This window comes from Mus caroli, chromosome 2, assembly GCF_900094665.2.
Source record: "Mus caroli chromosome 2, CAROLI_EIJ_v1.1, whole genome shotgun sequence".
Classification (NCBI taxonomy): Eukaryota; Metazoa; Chordata; class Mammalia; order Rodentia; family Muridae; genus Mus; species Mus caroli.
In genome coordinates, this window is record NC_034571.1 from 102,942,229 (window position 1) to 102,960,119 (window position 17,891).

A 17,891-nucleotide genomic window follows, 5' to 3' on the forward strand; every position below is an offset into this window, starting at 1 on the left:
CTCTCTCTCTCTCTCTCTCTCTCTCTCTCTCTCTCTTTCTCTTTCCCCTCCCCTGCTCTCTCTCTGCATATTCTAGACATCAAGCTGCATTTGAAGATGAAGGAAGGTTGGCCAAAATTATTTCCCAATTGGCAATATGGAAGACTGAATTATGGCAAACTTAACTTCAAAGCCAAGAAGTCTGGTTAATTCAGCCATAACTAGGCGTGCCAAGACATTCTGAGTCTCTGATCCTCTGCTAAGGCCTTCTCTCACTCTTAGGGAAGGTCAAGCTGGAGTGTCTTGGGGTAAGATTTTAGTCCTAAGGCACTCTACCTACTCTATTACCCACACTAACAAGAGATTACAAAAGAGATTCCTAACATGCTTTCATGATGGAGAACGCCTTGAGATGTTCTACATCCTGCCTCTCTCCTTTCATGAGCCTCTTTTACTTGGCAAGTGCTACAAGGCTGTGACACCTCCAGTCAGTACAAAGGTTGTGGTGGCTAAGCCCCCAAGAGACTTTTCGCTTTAAATGCAGCTTATATAGTTTTTATTTTTAACCGAATATGTAAAAAAAAAAAAAAAAAGATGCCTTGGCAAAGCTGACCAACGTCAAGGGGTGAACTTTTTCTGCCTGGTTCTAAACTTAATTTGAAGCTAGCAAGAGAATGCTGCTAACCTGTGCTTTATTTCTTTCCTACTTGCATGCCCTGTTACGTGGTGCCTGGCAGAAAGAAGTCCAGCATGTAACTGAGTTGTGGTGACAGGTGCCACATTAAAGTGCTGGATTTACATCCCACTGTCCCGGTTTCAGAAGTCTTTGTAACAAAACGGATTCTCAATTCACTTCTGGTTCCCATTACACCTTTGCCAAGGATGTGCGCGTCTCAGCATGCCTCTCTGCCATGTCCGAACACTGAGCTGATCTCTGCTGTCTTGAGAGCTAGGCGTCTCACAATTAGATGTGGGGATGGCATTCTGAATGACGCTTTGGTCAGCATAGGGACCAAGCTCATTGGCATGCCATGGCCTGGAACCCTCATTCCAGCCTCCAAGCTTTGGATTATTCCTGACCTAGAGTTCTTCAGGCCTGAATCTGTCAGAGATCTGTTTACCATATAAGTCTATCTTCTCCTAATACTATTTTATGCCTGGCTTCCCTTTTGATGCCCTCCAGGATCTGTGTCCTCTGGGTCCCATCTTCTCACCTATCAGAAGGCAGACACTACTGCCATTAAGGTTACAGAGTTTGAAGCCTGGCCCATGCGTCTGAATTTCACCCCTGCTATTACAGCTCTGTGACTAAAGAAAAGTCACTCACCTTATCATGTATGTTTCCTCCCTTATAAATAAAACAGGTTAAAACATGCATACCTTAGGATATTGTGCAAATTAAATAAGGCAATACACATAAAGCTTTGAGGGAAAAAACAAGGAGCTCACAGAAAAGCCTCAGAAAACATCACAGATCCTTAGAGGACATTCTGGTAAGTGGCTGTTGCCTGGCATAGACCTTCTGTGGCTCCCGGGAAGGATCCCATGTTGTCTATGCGGCACTCCAGACTACTTTGGTTTTTTTCTAGAAAGCAAATTCCTGTTTATACACTTCTCATCAGCTAAGCAGTAGCCACTCCACATACATGGGCAAATGGAACAGAAAACTTCAATAAACGGTGATTCTCTGGGATTCATATTTCAAATGTTAACCATTGTCCCTAAGTGTCTGTGCCAGACAAATAGCAAGGGCTGAGGCAGCAGTAGATGGATGAATTCATGATGTCTCAAAGAGAAACGGAATCACTGTCACATCTATGAGGGTGGTCAAAGAAGATCCTGCCTCGTCTCCTGTCACATCTTAAACATCCATTCCATCCCTGATCACAGAAAACTTGTGAATACCATAAGCACTCCTAACACCTGCATAGAGTAACCCACATTACAAAATTCATGATGGATTGGTCGCACCAATACAAAGAAACTAAGACACAAAGGAAATTTCTGCCAAAGTTCTCAGTGTTTATGAGTAATGGAGCAGGGTTAGATTTCATGTAGCCTGCATCTGCAGCCACTATCCTAACTCCTGTCAAAATTAAAAGAACATGAAGGAAACTGGGAAAGTACAGGGGAGAGGGGGAGGAGAGGAGGAAGGCAAAGAGGGAGGAAGAGGGAGAAGAGGAAGGGGGAGGAAAAAAGGAGAGGGAGAGGGAGGGGGAGACGGGGACGGGAGAGACTTGAGCTTCCATCAGAAAGGAAGACCACTAATGATTCTTATTCTTTTCAACTTCAAAAGAGCACTGACTGGCTCTTTTAAGGGTTAACAGGCAAATAGGCTCATATTGCATGAAGGCCCCTCCCAAAGTGTATGCAATGCTGCTGGCTCTATGCTGAGCAACACTAGGGCAGGGTTCTCTCTACTTTGAGCCAGCTGTTTTCAATACCTAGAAATGAGACAGCTGTCATCCCTTCAACTTTGTAACAGATCTGAAAGGCTTCCTGTGAGTTGCTGGGATTGGGTAGGTGAGTGTTTTAGAACTACTTCCTAAACTCAGGAATGCTCAGTCCTCCCAAAGTCAGTGTTCTTTGAGTGGTACTTAGGACTGACATCATGTGTAATAGGCAAGTACGCTACCACTTAGCAACACATCCAGTCTGCCCAGGTCAATACTTTACAGAATTATTTAGTACTTATGGTTGGTAGAGAAGAAAAAGGGCAATGGTTCGAACCCTGATAGGTCTGCAACAGTCTTGGACACGACCACCTACTCTCTCTCTCCTCAGTCTTCCATATATATCATACCTCTCTGCAAAGTTCTAACTGAACTCATATTTCACATGGTTATGTTCTGTGTAATCACTTCCACTTGACTAGAACTGACCCAAAAGATGAACTTGGCTTGCTTTCCTGATTTCCCAGTTTTTCGAGAACCAGGTCTGTCAGGTGGTGGAGGTTCTGACACCAAACTCAAGGTTCAGCAGACACAAAGCCTGAAAGGGTGATATATCTTCTATAGACACGAACCTAGGAGTGACATCCATGGACTTCAAACAGATGATCCAGTGAGAAGCCAGTAAAGGATGGGTGTCCTAAGGGTTAGTTAAACACCAACGAGGAGAAGAATTTGAGAACAGACTCTAATAGTATATCCTTAAGGTGTATGAGACACCAGAGTAACTGCTTTCCATGCTCTGTAAAATATAAACCAGATGGCCATGTAATATTATAGACATGGAGACTGACAACACAGGAGCCTACATAAGTTTTCTGAGCTATCACAGTTAATAAATAATACAGTCAGATTTGAGCTAATATCCCTATTGTACAAAGGCTACAATCTTAACTTATGGCTCTCAATATTGACATGTACATTTGAGTCACACAAAGAAGCTTTAAAAGTTCTTATGCCAACCTCAAACATGGGCAAGTTAAATTAGAATCCTGACAGTGGAACCCAGGCAACTGTATTTTCCAAAAGTCTTCCCAGTGGTGGGTTCAGGGTAAAGTATTAATCAGGGTTCCGCTTCCTCTGAGTCAGCTAATGACTACGATCATGGAACTCTAATGGTTGATCATTAGCCAAGCAGGACCCCAGTTCTAGAGTAAACTAAACGTAAGATCATGCACAACCACAGCAACAAGAAACAGTCACTCTAGAAGTCAAGATCAACCTCTGGAGTTATAATGGGACACTGGAGAGTCCAGGTTAACCCTGTACTGTTGGGCCAAGGTCTATCAACTCCTGCAGGATCTCTGAACAGGAACAATATAGGCACAAAGGCCGCAAGGAGTCTGAGTCTGCAGATGAGGGTCCTTGGCCTAGCAGTGTAGAGAATGAAGCTACAGGAGTTCCTCACAGCCAGGTCATCAGCTGCTCTTGGCCAGTAACACACCCCAGTGTCATTTCACTACTGCCCGACTTACTCTGTTGGCCTCCAAAAGGCTTTAAAAGGTTCAACTAGAAGAACAAAAACAATCATAACTATTTGGAGGATTTTCCCTATTCTCAAAAGTGACCATTAAAATGTTCTTTGCCTTTGTCTGTCCCCCTCCCCTACCGTAAACTGCCAAACGGGCCATAGTGATTGACACTTAGAAGAAAAAATAAAATCTCTGAATCCTATAACCCCTTCCTGGAGGGCTCCTTTTAGCAGCAATGCAGGACATGCCTGGCTTAGCCAGGCTAATCGAATTTGGCAGATGTACTGTGTCAGCAGGCACCAGGGTGCTAATGCCCCAGGTCAGCTGCTTGAGAGGGTAAGTGGGCAAATGCCTGGCTTCTTCCCCATGTTTTCAGAATAGGAATCGGAGTCTCAGTAATCATCTCGACTGTGGGACCAGAGGCTATTTTGGGCCATCTCTTATCCAATGGAAAGTTAGGGGCGGTGTCATTTGAAACTGCCAAGGAGCATCTGATTTCACCCTTATCCGGGACATGTCCCCAGAGGAAATGGGAGCAATGTCAAGGAGATCAAAATGCAGGTGTCAGAATTTCCCTTTGTTTGTATTTCTGGGTTCTTTTTCATCTCTTCCTTCCATTTTCAGCTTTTCTTTCCACTGCTTTGGCTAAGGTGTTCACTATAGCTCACCTGGAATATAGCAGCCTCCCAGTGGTCTGTACACACACACACACACACACACACACACACACACCCTGCCCCTGTGTTGTCTATGGCTTACCTCCTGCCTTTTAGGATATTATCTTTCTGAAGGTTCAATGGAAATGAGTGTGAAACTGCTTTGTATCAATCACACCATGCAAGTCAGCTCACCCACTTATACACAAATGTACTCATTTGGAAAAAGACACAGGGATGAAGTCTTCCCTTGAGGGAATAAAGTCCAATGCTTTTGCAAGGGATAAAACAGAGTGGGAGGAATGTTTTAAAGCAACAGTGTTTTAAGGCTCTGTGTGTGTGTGTGTGTGTGTGTGTAGCTTCAAATGAGTACCCCCCCAAGCATTCATGGTAGCCTGGTCTGCTTGGTGATTGCATGTCAGAAACAAATGTAGACTGTAGCTCTAATTATGGCCATTTCTCATGGAACTAATGCTGAGAGAGGCTGTGAGGCAGAGGCAATTACTGGTATAACCAGGAGATAAATTCAGAGGACATATGCTCTCCAATATATCTTAGTGATAGATGGACAGATTATATAATCTTTCTCCATTTAACACGTGGAGTGGCTCATCATTACTGACAGAGTGCACATCAGTCATAGTGGCATTCGTGACTTTTATGATGTGGCTTCAGGTTATTCTCCCCATCATATACTCAAACAACTCATTACATACCTTACACTGCCCTCCCTTTCCACATCTTCCTTCTCGATATGTGGAATCTCTATTTAATCTATGCCTTTATTTCTTTTATGCTTCCTTCCTAGATCATGAAAAGTCCTAGCCAGCCGTAGCCTAACTGTGGAAGCTCCCTCCAAGATGGATGACCCTCCTTCCCCAAAAGCTATCAACTGCCAATCGCTCCTCAGTTAGATATAGGATCTGGAGAGGACCTCCCCATCTATGCAGTAATTTTGGCTGGCTTTATCTTACGCAGGTGACCATAGCTGCTGTGAGTGGATGACTACAATAGCCGGGGTGTGTCTAGAAGACAGTAGTCCTCCACAGGTTCTGCACTTTCAGTTCTTCTATCTGCCAATCCTGCCTGTAATATAGTAATCCCATGTGCATCTTCTCGTAGTGAATCTCGGTGACTGACTATTTTCCATTCTCACCAAATCTATTCAAAAGCAATTCACAACAATTCTTAGTTAACTAAATGGTACAATTACTTTTCAAAATGCTCAGGATTTCATTTTCAGAAGTTTTAGAATAGCCTGATATACCATTGGTTTTGGTCAGAAAGAAATCATCACTACATGTGCTTTTGACTCTTTTCTGCCATAGCTCTCAGCTTTGTGCTCTGCCTCCATTTTACAATAGAAGATACTTCCACCTTCCAAAATCAGACTCAGCCCAAGGCATCTTATGCACCATTGTGAACTTATCAAAGCAGCTTTTCAATTAATCACATCTTTCTTTACAAAGGAATATTCTTCTTCCACCCTCATTTTTTTATTACATGCTACACAACCTTGAAGACTCCCATGAGGCTTTTGGGATTCCTCCCTTGAAATAGTAACTACTTACTAGACAGTAATTATCTCTATGCTGGCCAGCACTCTTGTTTTACCACTCTTCTTCTCTTAGGTACTAGATATTTCCATTCATCTGTTTGTCTACCACAGTCCATCCATCCATCCACCTGTCAGAAAGCCCTCAACATGTATGTTTTAAATTGAATGCTCATAGGATAATTGAATGAACACTATATTGTGAGTATATCTGCCCCTAAATGGCCATAAAATAGCAGTACATCTCAGCAATAAAAAGAATGTATTTAAAAGCCTAAATGAATAATTCTTTTCTCTGGTTATATGTTGGTCATCTGGGTGTTTAAAAGAACACAAAAACATGATGTCTAGACAGTATTCCAAGTCAAATGAAGCAGAGCCCCTTCATCAATTTCATCAATATTGTTTTGAAAGCTCCCAAGCAATTTTGCCAGACAGCAAGATTGAAAAGCATAGAAATTTTTTTTTGAAATTGGATTACTATTATTCTGAGTCTAATCCATGACAGGTGAGAAACAACAGGTAATAGGGAGAAGCCCTGTGGATGCCTTTTGGTATTTTTCTAATAATTTGCATCATGCTTTCACACAAATGTATATACATTTACACATAAACATCACACAATGTGGCCACTGAGGTTTTAGATGTTTCCTCTTTATAACTGGGAAGAACAAGATAGTTCCAAAATGCAGTGCAAATAGGTGGCCTTGGATTTAGTGAGATCAGGTTTTGCTTCAACAGGATTTCAACTCTACGTTCACTATGTGGGGGCTCTGGATTCACCAGAATAATGCAAGGACTTTGTGGGAATAAAACAATTAAGAACTTGCTGACGGTGAATTGCTCCCTCTCACACATCCCCATCCCTACTACACACCAACCTGAACAGAAGAAAACTAAGCAGTTGGTTTCTTCTTGGTTTGGATACATTCCACTTGACGTTCTTCCAGGCATTGTGAAGTAGAATTCCTTTCGGTATATGTGACTGTAAAGAGATGGATTCTTGAAATGGAGACTTTGGGAAATGAGGATAAACATGTGCAGGGAGAAAGCGTGGTCCTAGGAGTCAGTTGACTGGAATTCTTGACCTTGCTCTGACCCTCTCCAACCATGTAAACTGGGCAAGTCCCATCATTTCTTCCAGTCTTGGTCTCTGTAGTACATTTATGCTGCCATAACAGAAGACTCAAGACCAAAATTTATAAACTACAGAAATTTATTTCAAACAGTGCTAGGGACAGGGAGGTGTAAGATCAAGGCACCAGTGGGTTCAGCTCTCTGGTGAGGGCTGTTCTCCAGATCTAAGACAATGCATTGATGCTGCATCTCCCAGAAAAAGGGGACATTGTATCTTCACATGACAAAGAAACACAGGGGGTCAAACCTGCCCTGCCACACCCCTTTATGGCAGCATTCATTAATTCAGAGTTCCCTTGATCCCAACACTCCCGAAGTCCTACCTTCCAAGGCTGTTGGAGTGGAGCTCAAATCTTAACACACTGATTTTGGGGAGACACATTTATGCCACAGCAAGAAAGTTACTAGATTTCAACATCTTAAGGTTACCATTGGCATCTAAAAACCTCATGGATTTGAGATCTTGAAAGAGTACATGAGAGTGATGTTGAAGATCTATGAGCCATTTCTTAGAAGCTAAGCTCTTTTCCAAATTGTGGATTACTTATGCATTCAGATAATGCCTTAAAAATCTAATCCATGTTCTGTCTTTAACTACATTCTTGAAAGCAGTTCCATTCCCTCTGAACGTCAGCATTCTCAATCATGAGCTGAATGTTGCACCAAGTCATCTGTACTACCTCTTTTAACCCTGCCAAGTGGTTATTAGGAGTCTGAATGGCTGAATGTGAACTCTAAACATAAACCAAATTTAAAGTATGAAGAAGTCAGAATTAAAGAAAAGCGAACATCAGTTGCCCAGTAAAGACAAATGAACCAGTAAAGGAGAGAGGAAGAAACAGAAGAAGAATTCACAGGTAAAGTTCAAGTTCTGAACCTATTTACCCAACTGAAGAAAAAAATGTCCCTAATTATATTTTCGTTTAAATGCATAAAGTGCATCACGTTTCGTAAAAATTGCTTGGACTCTTAAAATAAGCACAGTGCTTGCACAATCAATCCCCAATGCTGATTTTAAACAAAACGTTCTGGGTTTGTTTTTCTGTATATGATGTGACCTTTGATGAAAGAAAACCATGCAAGTAAATAAAGCGATTATTTTACTGATCCGTACTGAGAAATAATCACCATATCTCAAATCTGGGATCTTCATTTTTATTCTACTCCTTTTGTCGTTTGATCATTTTATGAGCCATTCTGGGACTTGATCTTAGGTATGCACATTCTGTCTGGTACTTAAAACCAATCTGATGGGTTCAGTTAGGGCTTCAGACTTCCGCAGACATTGCAGTCCTACACATGCCCCAGTTGCTCCAGCTACTGAACTAACCTGTCTGCTTCTCATCAACATGTGTACTTTTCAACATGTGGACTTTCATACTCCTACATAAATTAACCATTCAAGATTCAGACCCATTTCCATCTCTTCCTTGAGACATCTTTGATACCCTAACGGAGAAACAGTCTTCCGTTCCTGACCCTCAGTTTACAGTGATACCTATGTCACAGGACTAGGATCTGACCCTATAAGATTACATGTAAAATAGCAGTCAAGATTGTCTTGACTGCAGGTCAGATACTCTCAGAACCTGATACTTATTAAACTCCTAACATTCATTACAACTACTAGTAAGCTCCCAAGTGATCCATAAGGAAACTGAACTATAAAGAGCATTAAAGTCTTTTTTTTCCCCCAGGGGAGAGTACGAACGCAGTCCCCCACTACCACAAATTACGCAGTCGAGTTTCCCGCATTTGGGGAAATCACAGGGGTCAGCACACCCCAAAGTGCAATGGGTGAGCCCTGCCCTGGGAAAACCACCTTCGTGATCATGGTATCTCCCCTGCCAGGTAAGTATTATTCAAGAGCCTGGAGAGGAAGCTCAGCCGTCAAGAGCACAGATAACAGGCAGCTCACAGTTGCCTGTGACTCTAGTTGCAGGAAATCTGATGAGCTCTTCTGGTCTCTGCAGACATCTGTGTGCAGAAGATGCACAGGTTTGCACTCAGGCCTACACACAGACACAAAAAATAAACAATACACCTTTCTCTTTAAAAAGACATTTGTTACACCTTATAGATAGAAAGTATGATGACTCCACAGTCAGTTTTTGACCACTGTGCTATGCTGCCTGTGGTGTATACATGTTAATTTATTTTTACATGTAAATTAATTTCCTCATAGAACTGGGTGCACTGGTGTCAGGAAATAATCAGAAAATAATTATTGAATACAATGACTTGATAATTTCATTTGAAGGAACCAACCTGCCTCAGTGAGTCTTTGCTGCTTTCTAGAGGGTGCATTTGTACTGAACTATCAAGCCACACTAGGTAGGAAGGCTTTTGCTAGTGCCCTCCTGCAGGTTTATTTCTACAAGCTCTATCCATTCTCAAGGCCAAGATCCACACTACCTCGTCTCTTGGAAGAAAATATTTCATTTCAAAAATTTGTTCTCTTTCCAAGGAAATGTCAACAGCACTGAAGACATCAAAATATTTCAGAGGGAAAGTTCTCATTAGGAAAAGATTACTGTTTTTCTGTGTGACCTTAGGCAAGCCATCTCATGTCCCTTAGACATCTCCTCATCCATAACATGACAGGGCTGAACATAATGATCTTTAAGCTCTAACAGTTAGTGATTCTATGTTGTTATATGTTTTTTTTCTTCTTCTTTGATATCTTGAGATGTGCCTGGAGGCCCCACAGGATGCAGAACTTCAGTAATATGATCTATAGAGGATATAGTTGCCAAAGGTAAAGAACAAAGCAGAAATAAAAGGATATTTGCTTAAACCGTTCTTATTTACATCAGGACTCATGAATTTGCACCTACAGAGGGGTTTTCACGATTTTTCAAAGGCTTTACCACCATTGTTAGGACAGCTCCACAATATTGAAATAAAAGCTGTAACAAAAACACTGAAAGACAAATACAAAGAAAAGCTGACTTTATCTGTATATCTAGCATTTGGTCAGCATCCATCACGTTTTAGCTTTGTAAAGAAGCTTAGAAAACCACACCCTAAGCCCAGAACTGCTGCCACCTAAGAGGAAAGGAAGGTAAACACTTGCTGCTACAAATGAAGAGTATGAAAATACCAAGCAAAGAACGAGGGCCAGACACAGGCCAAGAGTTCATTCCAGGTCTTTCTGCCACAGTATTAATCCCTCCTAAACGTGCGATGCCTCCGAGTTTCCAGGACGTTTAACGTATATTAACTTTAATCTTTAGAACACACGTGCATTGCCATCAATACAGATGAGGAGACTGATGAAGAATTATAAAAGCGGTTGTTTTTATTTCAAGGAGTTGGCTTAATACAAACTCAGTTTTCAAATAAAGCTTTGCTATTTGAAAACCTGCTTCTTGTCACTTTTTCAAGACTGTTTATCTGAGCTCAATGTAAATCAGAGAAGTGCTGGATGTTTCTGTTAAAGTTGGGAGGAGTAAGAAGAGCAAAAGTGCTCAGATAAAGTAGGGAAGCCCAAATACATGCTCTAAACTGAAACATTTTAAATAGGCTAGGTGTCCTTCCTTTCCAGGAAATTGAGGTGCAGCATATAGCCAGTGGTGACCTCACATCTGAAAACAGGTGTGCCTGGCTCTAGAGATTAAAGGCATTCATTTTGATTAGAACTTTCATCTCTACATAAATATTGGTCCAGCCAGCTGCTCAAGCCTGATGTCTTCGCTGTGATACAAGACTAATAATAGCAGTATGCAATGGTATGATTTTGTGTATATAACAGGTAGACTCATTCTTTGATGTTTAATCCAGTAGTTGGTAAAACAGTAAAGAACCAGCAGCTGCCTGCTACACTTCAACGCCTAGCCTGAGTTTTGCTTCTTTTCTCCTCAAATGTACAAGGGACTATGAATGGAAGAGAACCTATGAGGTGGTAAAATAGATTTTTGTGAAGCTGTCCTGAACACATTGGCCTTCTCTGTAGACTTTCTAATCCATCCGTCAGATTTAGTGGACAGGCAGAGCTGACTAGATGAGAGATGAACTCTGCCACGTCTGAACAGATGCAATAGCAGTACGATTCTCCCTACTGGGAACTTGAGATTGGAACAAATACGGCAAGTCTTCCACAATTCTGAAACTATTGAATTTAAACAGAAGAACAATGGGGCAGGTGTGTCCCACTTTAAATAAGGGGCAAAGAGAAGCCATCTGCAGGTTGAAAGAAGGAAGACAGAAGAGGAAACTAGAAACCAGACAAAGTTTCAGATCTTGGTCTGTTCTGAAGATGTGGCTATATCCCTGTCCTTGGAATCTACTTCTGTTTCCTCCTGGTTGCTGAGGCTGTCCCAGGGACTTACTGCAACTGTATCTGAGAGATTGTATAAGTGTGTTCCTCTGCTCGTATTTCTCAGGAGTTGAAACCTGCAGGCACAAGGCTTGCTTGATTAGTAAAGAGAACACGGAAGCTGAATAGCAAGCACCCAAAGGAACACTTAAGCCATTCTGTATCTGAGGTGTGCTTGTGTGGTCAACCTATGTCAGATGATCTGAGCTTTGGGGACAGAGAACTACATAAAGTGCTGTATCCTAAGATTCCAGGGATTCTAACTTGACTCTGAACAGCATTCACCCCCGAGACCCATCAGACTCAGCGCAGACATGATAGGAAAGGATGTGAACAGGGGAGTAATGAGTCGTCTGGGAGAAAGCTATAGGGGAGGGCCACTGTCATCCAGCCTGCATGTGGCATTCATCATCAAAGGAGTGACCAACCTCCAACTCAGCATTGTATCTCAAAGCCATGCTCCCCATAGCGTTGTCCCTTTATCCTGCAGAGCAAGAGAAGAGAAGAGGATACACAAGGGGAAAGCTGTTCTGTGATAAGCACCAGACATCTATTCTACCCTCCAATGTGTGGAACCCAAATGACCTTAATACCTCCTGGCAGTAGTTTCATCTAGAACACTGTAGTCCTAGCAAAAGTTGCCAAGGAGTCTTGGCAGAATGAGGAGGATGCTATATAGAAACCCAGAGGGCAAAATATCTGGAATCCATGGAGCAACCTCTGTGGGCCCTCAGAAATAATTGGGAAAGGGGAAACTTTTAAAATAATAACAGAAGAACTGCAAGAGCAATTAAAGGTGAGGAGGAAGTGGGAGCAGTAAAGCACAGGTTAGAAGCAGCAATAACTCAGGGGACATAAATATGCACTCAGGCAACCGCAGAGATTGGGACCAGATGACCTGAAAGAATTTAATGAAGCTGAAAATGCAGGCCAGTGATGTGAAGTGCAGATGGCTGCTGAATTGCTGGACTGAGAGTCATCCAACCTCTCTCTCTTCCCTTCATGCAAATGGTAACCTTGGTGATATACAAAGAAGTTTCTCCTATTCTATTTGAATATCACTGCCTACATTCTGATTAGGGATTCAGAGATCAAAGAGGGTGCCAACACATAGGGTAAAGAAACAAGGCTCTGCTTGGATTCTCCTGGTGTCACAAATAGTGACTGATATAATAATAACTACGAGATATCTGACAAGTTATCAAGTGCCCTGAGGGTACAGAAAAAAAGTGGGTGTGAGCCACGTGCAGATGGAGATACCAGGTCAGGCCAGAGTATAGAAAAACAGAATTGGATTTTACAGTCCAACGACTTGGAACTAAAGAGACCCAACCTCAAAGTATGGCACTACCTCTTACCAACTATGTATATATCATAAGTTAACTTCCCTGACTTCCAGCTTTTTTTTCTGTAAAACTGGAATAATAATGTAAAACCACAATAGTTAAATGAAGTGTCCTTTACTTTTCCATTATAAACTAAGCGAGCCTGTAAGCCTTTGTCCTATTGCTCTTGTCCCAGAGGACTGGACAGTAGCTTAGGTGACCATGGTGTCACATGGCAGACCTTGGCACACAGGCTACCACTTGTCTCATCAGAAGATGATCTTTAAATTCGGTCCCTTTTAGCCTATGGAAATACTGTCCTGGGCTTATCAAAAAATTAATTTCAAGAGGAGCCGGAAATCTGGAGTTTCAGGGAAGTCTCATCCAAAATGTTGCAACTAATTTAAAAGTTTTTACAAATCCTATGACGTCTTCAAAGGAGAGTCCGTAATGGAAAGGAAGGCATGAGTGCAGGTGGTCAGAGCAGGAAGCAGAAGATCATAGCTCAGTTGTGTATAGTAAGCCAAGAGTGAACTGGAAGTTGGGGCAAGCTTGGAAGCTCTTCAGGCCTGTCCCCAGTGCTATGCTTCCTGCTCAGGGCTACACACACTACATAACATTCTGTAACTTCCCCAAACAGCACCACCAACAGGAGACAGGAAATCAGGTGTTCCAATATCGGTCCCTATCTAGGCCATTTTTCATTCAAACCACCACAGACACTTATAAGGCAAACCCCAAACAAGCTGCATTCAGTCCACAGATGCTGGGTGTATTTGAGGGAGGAGAAGATCACAAGAATCCAGCCTTAAAACATCCATGAAAACTAGCTTAAACCTTTGATGCTTCAGTCGTTCTCAACCTGTGGGTCAAGACCCCTTTGAAGGTCGAAGGACCCTTTTACAGGGGTTGGATATCAGATGTCCTACATATCAGATATTTACATTACAATTCATAATAACAAAATTACAGTTTTGAAGTAGCAACGAAAATAATTTTATGATTGGGGGTCACCACACAACATGAGGAACTGTATTAAAGGGCTGCAACACTAGGAAAGTTGAGAGCCACTGTAAGACATCACTGATTCCCTTTACACAGAACTCTGTAATGAGGGAAAGAATCGTTTCTGCAACTTCTCTCTAAAGGGGCTCCAGTGTACATTGGACTAAAGGCTCCCGTGTTCACCCTGAGTTCCCAGTGGTCCTATGGGACAACATCTCTCCACTTGTGTATTCCCAAGCTAGAACTCAGATTTTATAAAGTTAAGGCTCCTCCCACCCTACCTCTGCATGAGGTTTTATATATAAACAAGTGCTTGTTCTAACCTTCTTGTTCTCTTCTTCAGGGCCCCTCAGCTTCCATGACAACTGGATAATAGACTTATCTCTCATGCAAAGCTGAGGGATTTTGTTTACAATGCCTGTCAAGAGATTGATTCATTTTAGACATTATCTCTCAGGCTGTTCAAAAGAGAAAAAAAAATTATCTTGGGAATCAGGTAAGGAGGAAATGTCACCAGAAACAGCTCCGTACGAATGCAGATGGAGGTCCCTTGGGAAACACTGGTGACAGAGGAAGTCAACACATTACAGTAAGGCAGAAGCCTCTGTGGAGTGAGAGGCTATCAACCTCACAGACGTCATGATGAGAGGTAAATGAATCCCAGCTCAGTAAAGAGGAGTGACTCCTGTAAGGGTTTTATCTTCAATAATCAGACAATTGAATAGAAAATCATCTTCAGAAGGGCAAAGTTCATATTCCTTAAACCCCCGCTATAGCCCTCAAGTGGTTTCTTATATATTTTCTTGAACTGTGGGGCATGGATAAGTTATTCGATGTATCTAAATAAAATGAGAACCATACTCACTCTGTACAGTGGCTAAACAAAATAAAGCCAAGTGTGTGAAAGTCCCTAGAACTGTACCTGACACCTTATCAGCATAATGATTCTCACAATAGCTCTGGGATGTTATTTATATTGCATGATGTAAACTTCCGTGGAGAAAAGTTATACTGTGTGACTTTTCCTGGAGAGGCCTGAACAAATGTCTATTTATTTCCAAGTAAAGTACTAATGACAGGTCAAAAGGAAATTATTTCAACCAAGTCTAGTTTGGTGATACAATTAGTTTAATTGGGGTTACATACAAGAGCAGAGGCACTTTACAGACATTCACCAAAGAGGAGTCTCCCCTCACTCCTGAGCTCCAGCCTCCAGCAGCTGTTAATCACTTAGGTAACCTCAGGGAAGGAAGGGTCCTGCTGTGCCTACAAAGTCCTCAAGCTTCCACAAAAGAATGTTGATGGGCCCAGTCTTGTGAGGGTCTCATGTGGGTGATTATGGGCTGTTTCTGATCTCAAGGTGGCAACTGTTATGGCATCCCCAGAGGAGAATTCCACAGCAGGTTGCTTGTGTAAATTGCTCAAATTCTTCCAGTTAGCAAAGTCAAAGAACTTAGGATTCAAATTGGTTTTTTTTAATGATTTTTTTTTAATCTTTTATTTTTTTCTGGATTAATGATATGAGCAAACTAATGTAATAAAATTTTCTAACTATCTTTAACCAAAAATGAAAAAGGCAATGTTTATACTTGGCTAAACCCTGCTTCAGGCCTTGATTTGTGATCAGTGCCTTTGCCTCTACCACTACAACCGCTAAATGTGACATCCAGGGCTGGACTTAGCTTTCCTCAGTGTCCCCTTGTCCTGTATCTCAATTTTGAGATATCCATCCCTGGTCAATTCATACTGCACAGCTGTCTTTTAGCAAAAGGTAAAGTCCTGAATGCAATTTCACCTCTGCCATAGGTCCTTCCATCCCTCAGCCTTCTTACTCCATGCCCAAACGGCCCATTGCTATCTTTTTGTTGTTTGACCTGTCGTCTTCTCATATCTGATGTGGCTTCTTTACCTTAGCCTAGGAATGCTGATCATCTGGCTCAACAATGTTCTTTTTACCCTTTGTATTTGAGACCCTCGCCTGTCTGCCTGCTTTTGTTTTATCTTATTCCAATGAGATTGGTCTCAACTGGGCAGTCTGCTCCTGGCTCCTGGTACTTACTGCAGGGGCAGATCCTCTGTAGAGTGATCATAGTTGTTCCCGGGACTCTGTCAGAAGAACGAAAAATGCGATCTACAGCATGGGCAAGGTATCTCAAGAATGTTTTCTCCTTGATGGAGAACTGAGAACTACTCCCACGTTACCTGATACTCAGAGTTCTAAACCACACATTGTCAATTTTAATAGCAGAATTCACTACTTATTAGTAGCTTCCTTTCAAAAATACAAGTAGACAAGATGAAACATAAATAGTGTTATGACAGCTTCAACCTTATTTCAAAATCATCACAGAGTGGCTTGTGTTCAAACTTCAAAAAGGACAGAATGATTATCCAATAAAGGGTGTTTAGGGACTCAGGAGATGGCTCAGCTGGTGAAAAGCTTTATTTGCAAGCATGAAGACATGAGTTTGATTCCTAAATATCATGTGCAAAGAAGCCACATACAGTGGCACACACTTCTTACCAGTACTGGAGGGGCAGGGAACAGTGAATACCTGGGTCTCACTGGCCAGTTAGCCTAGCCACTTCATGAGTTACAGGCCATCTAAAAATTGGAATGGTACCTTAGGAATACTTGATGCTGTGCTCTGTCCTCTACAGGTACATGTAGCCCATAGACACAAACAGCCACATGTACACATGCACATCATATTACACAAAAGCATGTTTGTCTGGTAAAATCTGCATCTTACTCAAGATAAGTTTAAAACAAACAAACAAGCAAACAAAAATTCATCTAAAAATGAGTAGACTCAGGGCAATGGTTAGTGGACTGTCCACAAAGTGGCAGGCCAAGCCCATCATTAACCTCAGCAACTCTAGGCCTGAGTAAGCCAGAGTGATGATTGGAGATCTCACCCTTCGTGAATGACAAACCTGTAGATGAAAAGTTACTGTAAAGTATTTTTTAAAGGGCCAAGTCCTTTACCCAGGCTAAAGTCTTGAGAAGAGTTCTTCAAAGGTTTGTCACTCAAAGTGGCTACTAAAGAGTAATGTGTAATAACTATAGTAGTAGTTATTGAAGTCTTACTAAGTGTTGGGCACTGCTATAATCCGGACAACTGTGAGACAATAATCATCATGTGTGATGGCTTAAACAAGAATGACCCCCATAAGCTCTTACTTTTCGACTCCCAACTGGTGGAACTGTTTGGAAAGGATTAGGAAGTGTGGCCTTGTTGGAGGAGGTCACATGTTTTAAGGTTGGAAAAGACTGTCTCTGGTACCATGCTGTCTTTCAGCCATTGTAGCTTCAGGTCTCAGAAGACCAATGTTGCATTTTCTTTTATAAGTTACCTTAGGACACAGAGCCTCTGAGGCAGCGCCATTTTCAGCTCCAGACAACCGGCCACCTTCCTGGTCAGAGCACAGGTGTACGCCCGGCCTGAGAGGCTTCTGCCTCAGTTTCCTCGGGAAAGTAGTCTACACAGGTGAGAGTGTGGACTACAGAAACAACGGCTTCTGTGACAGGCCAAAGCAACACAGCTTCTGGGAAAGATCCTGTTTTGGGCCTTCATCTTCGGCCAAGAGGAGGTCCAAACACTAGATAACTGTGCACCCTCCCTGAAAGAGGAGACCTTGCCTGCAGAGACTGCTCTGACCACTGAAACTCAGAGGAGAGAGCTAGTCTCCCAGGTCTGCTCATAGAGGGTAACAAAATCACCAGAGGAACAATCTCTAAACAGAGACAACTATGACAACTAACTCCAGAGATTACCAGATGGCTAAAGGTAAACGTAAGAATCTTACTAACAGAAACCAGGACCACTCACCATCATCATAACCCAGCACTCCCACTTCGCCCAGTCCAGGGCACCCCAGCACACCTGAAAAGCTAGACCTGGATTTAAAAGCATATCTCATGATGAGAATAGAGGACATCAAGAAGGACTTAAATAACTCACTTAAAGAATTGCAGGAAAACATAACCAAA

General features: G+C 42.1%; 1 non-coding gene across 1 annotated transcript; it reads right to left on the bottom strand.

Annotated features, from left to right (window-relative positions):
- Window positions 1–8,943: 8,943 nt before the first annotated feature.
- On the bottom strand, window positions 8,944–9,108 carry LOC115030507. Its single transcript, XR_003836100.1, has one exon. It is a non-coding gene; the product is annotated as a U1 spliceosomal RNA (small nuclear RNA).
- Window positions 9,109–17,891: the final 8,783 nt, after the last annotated feature.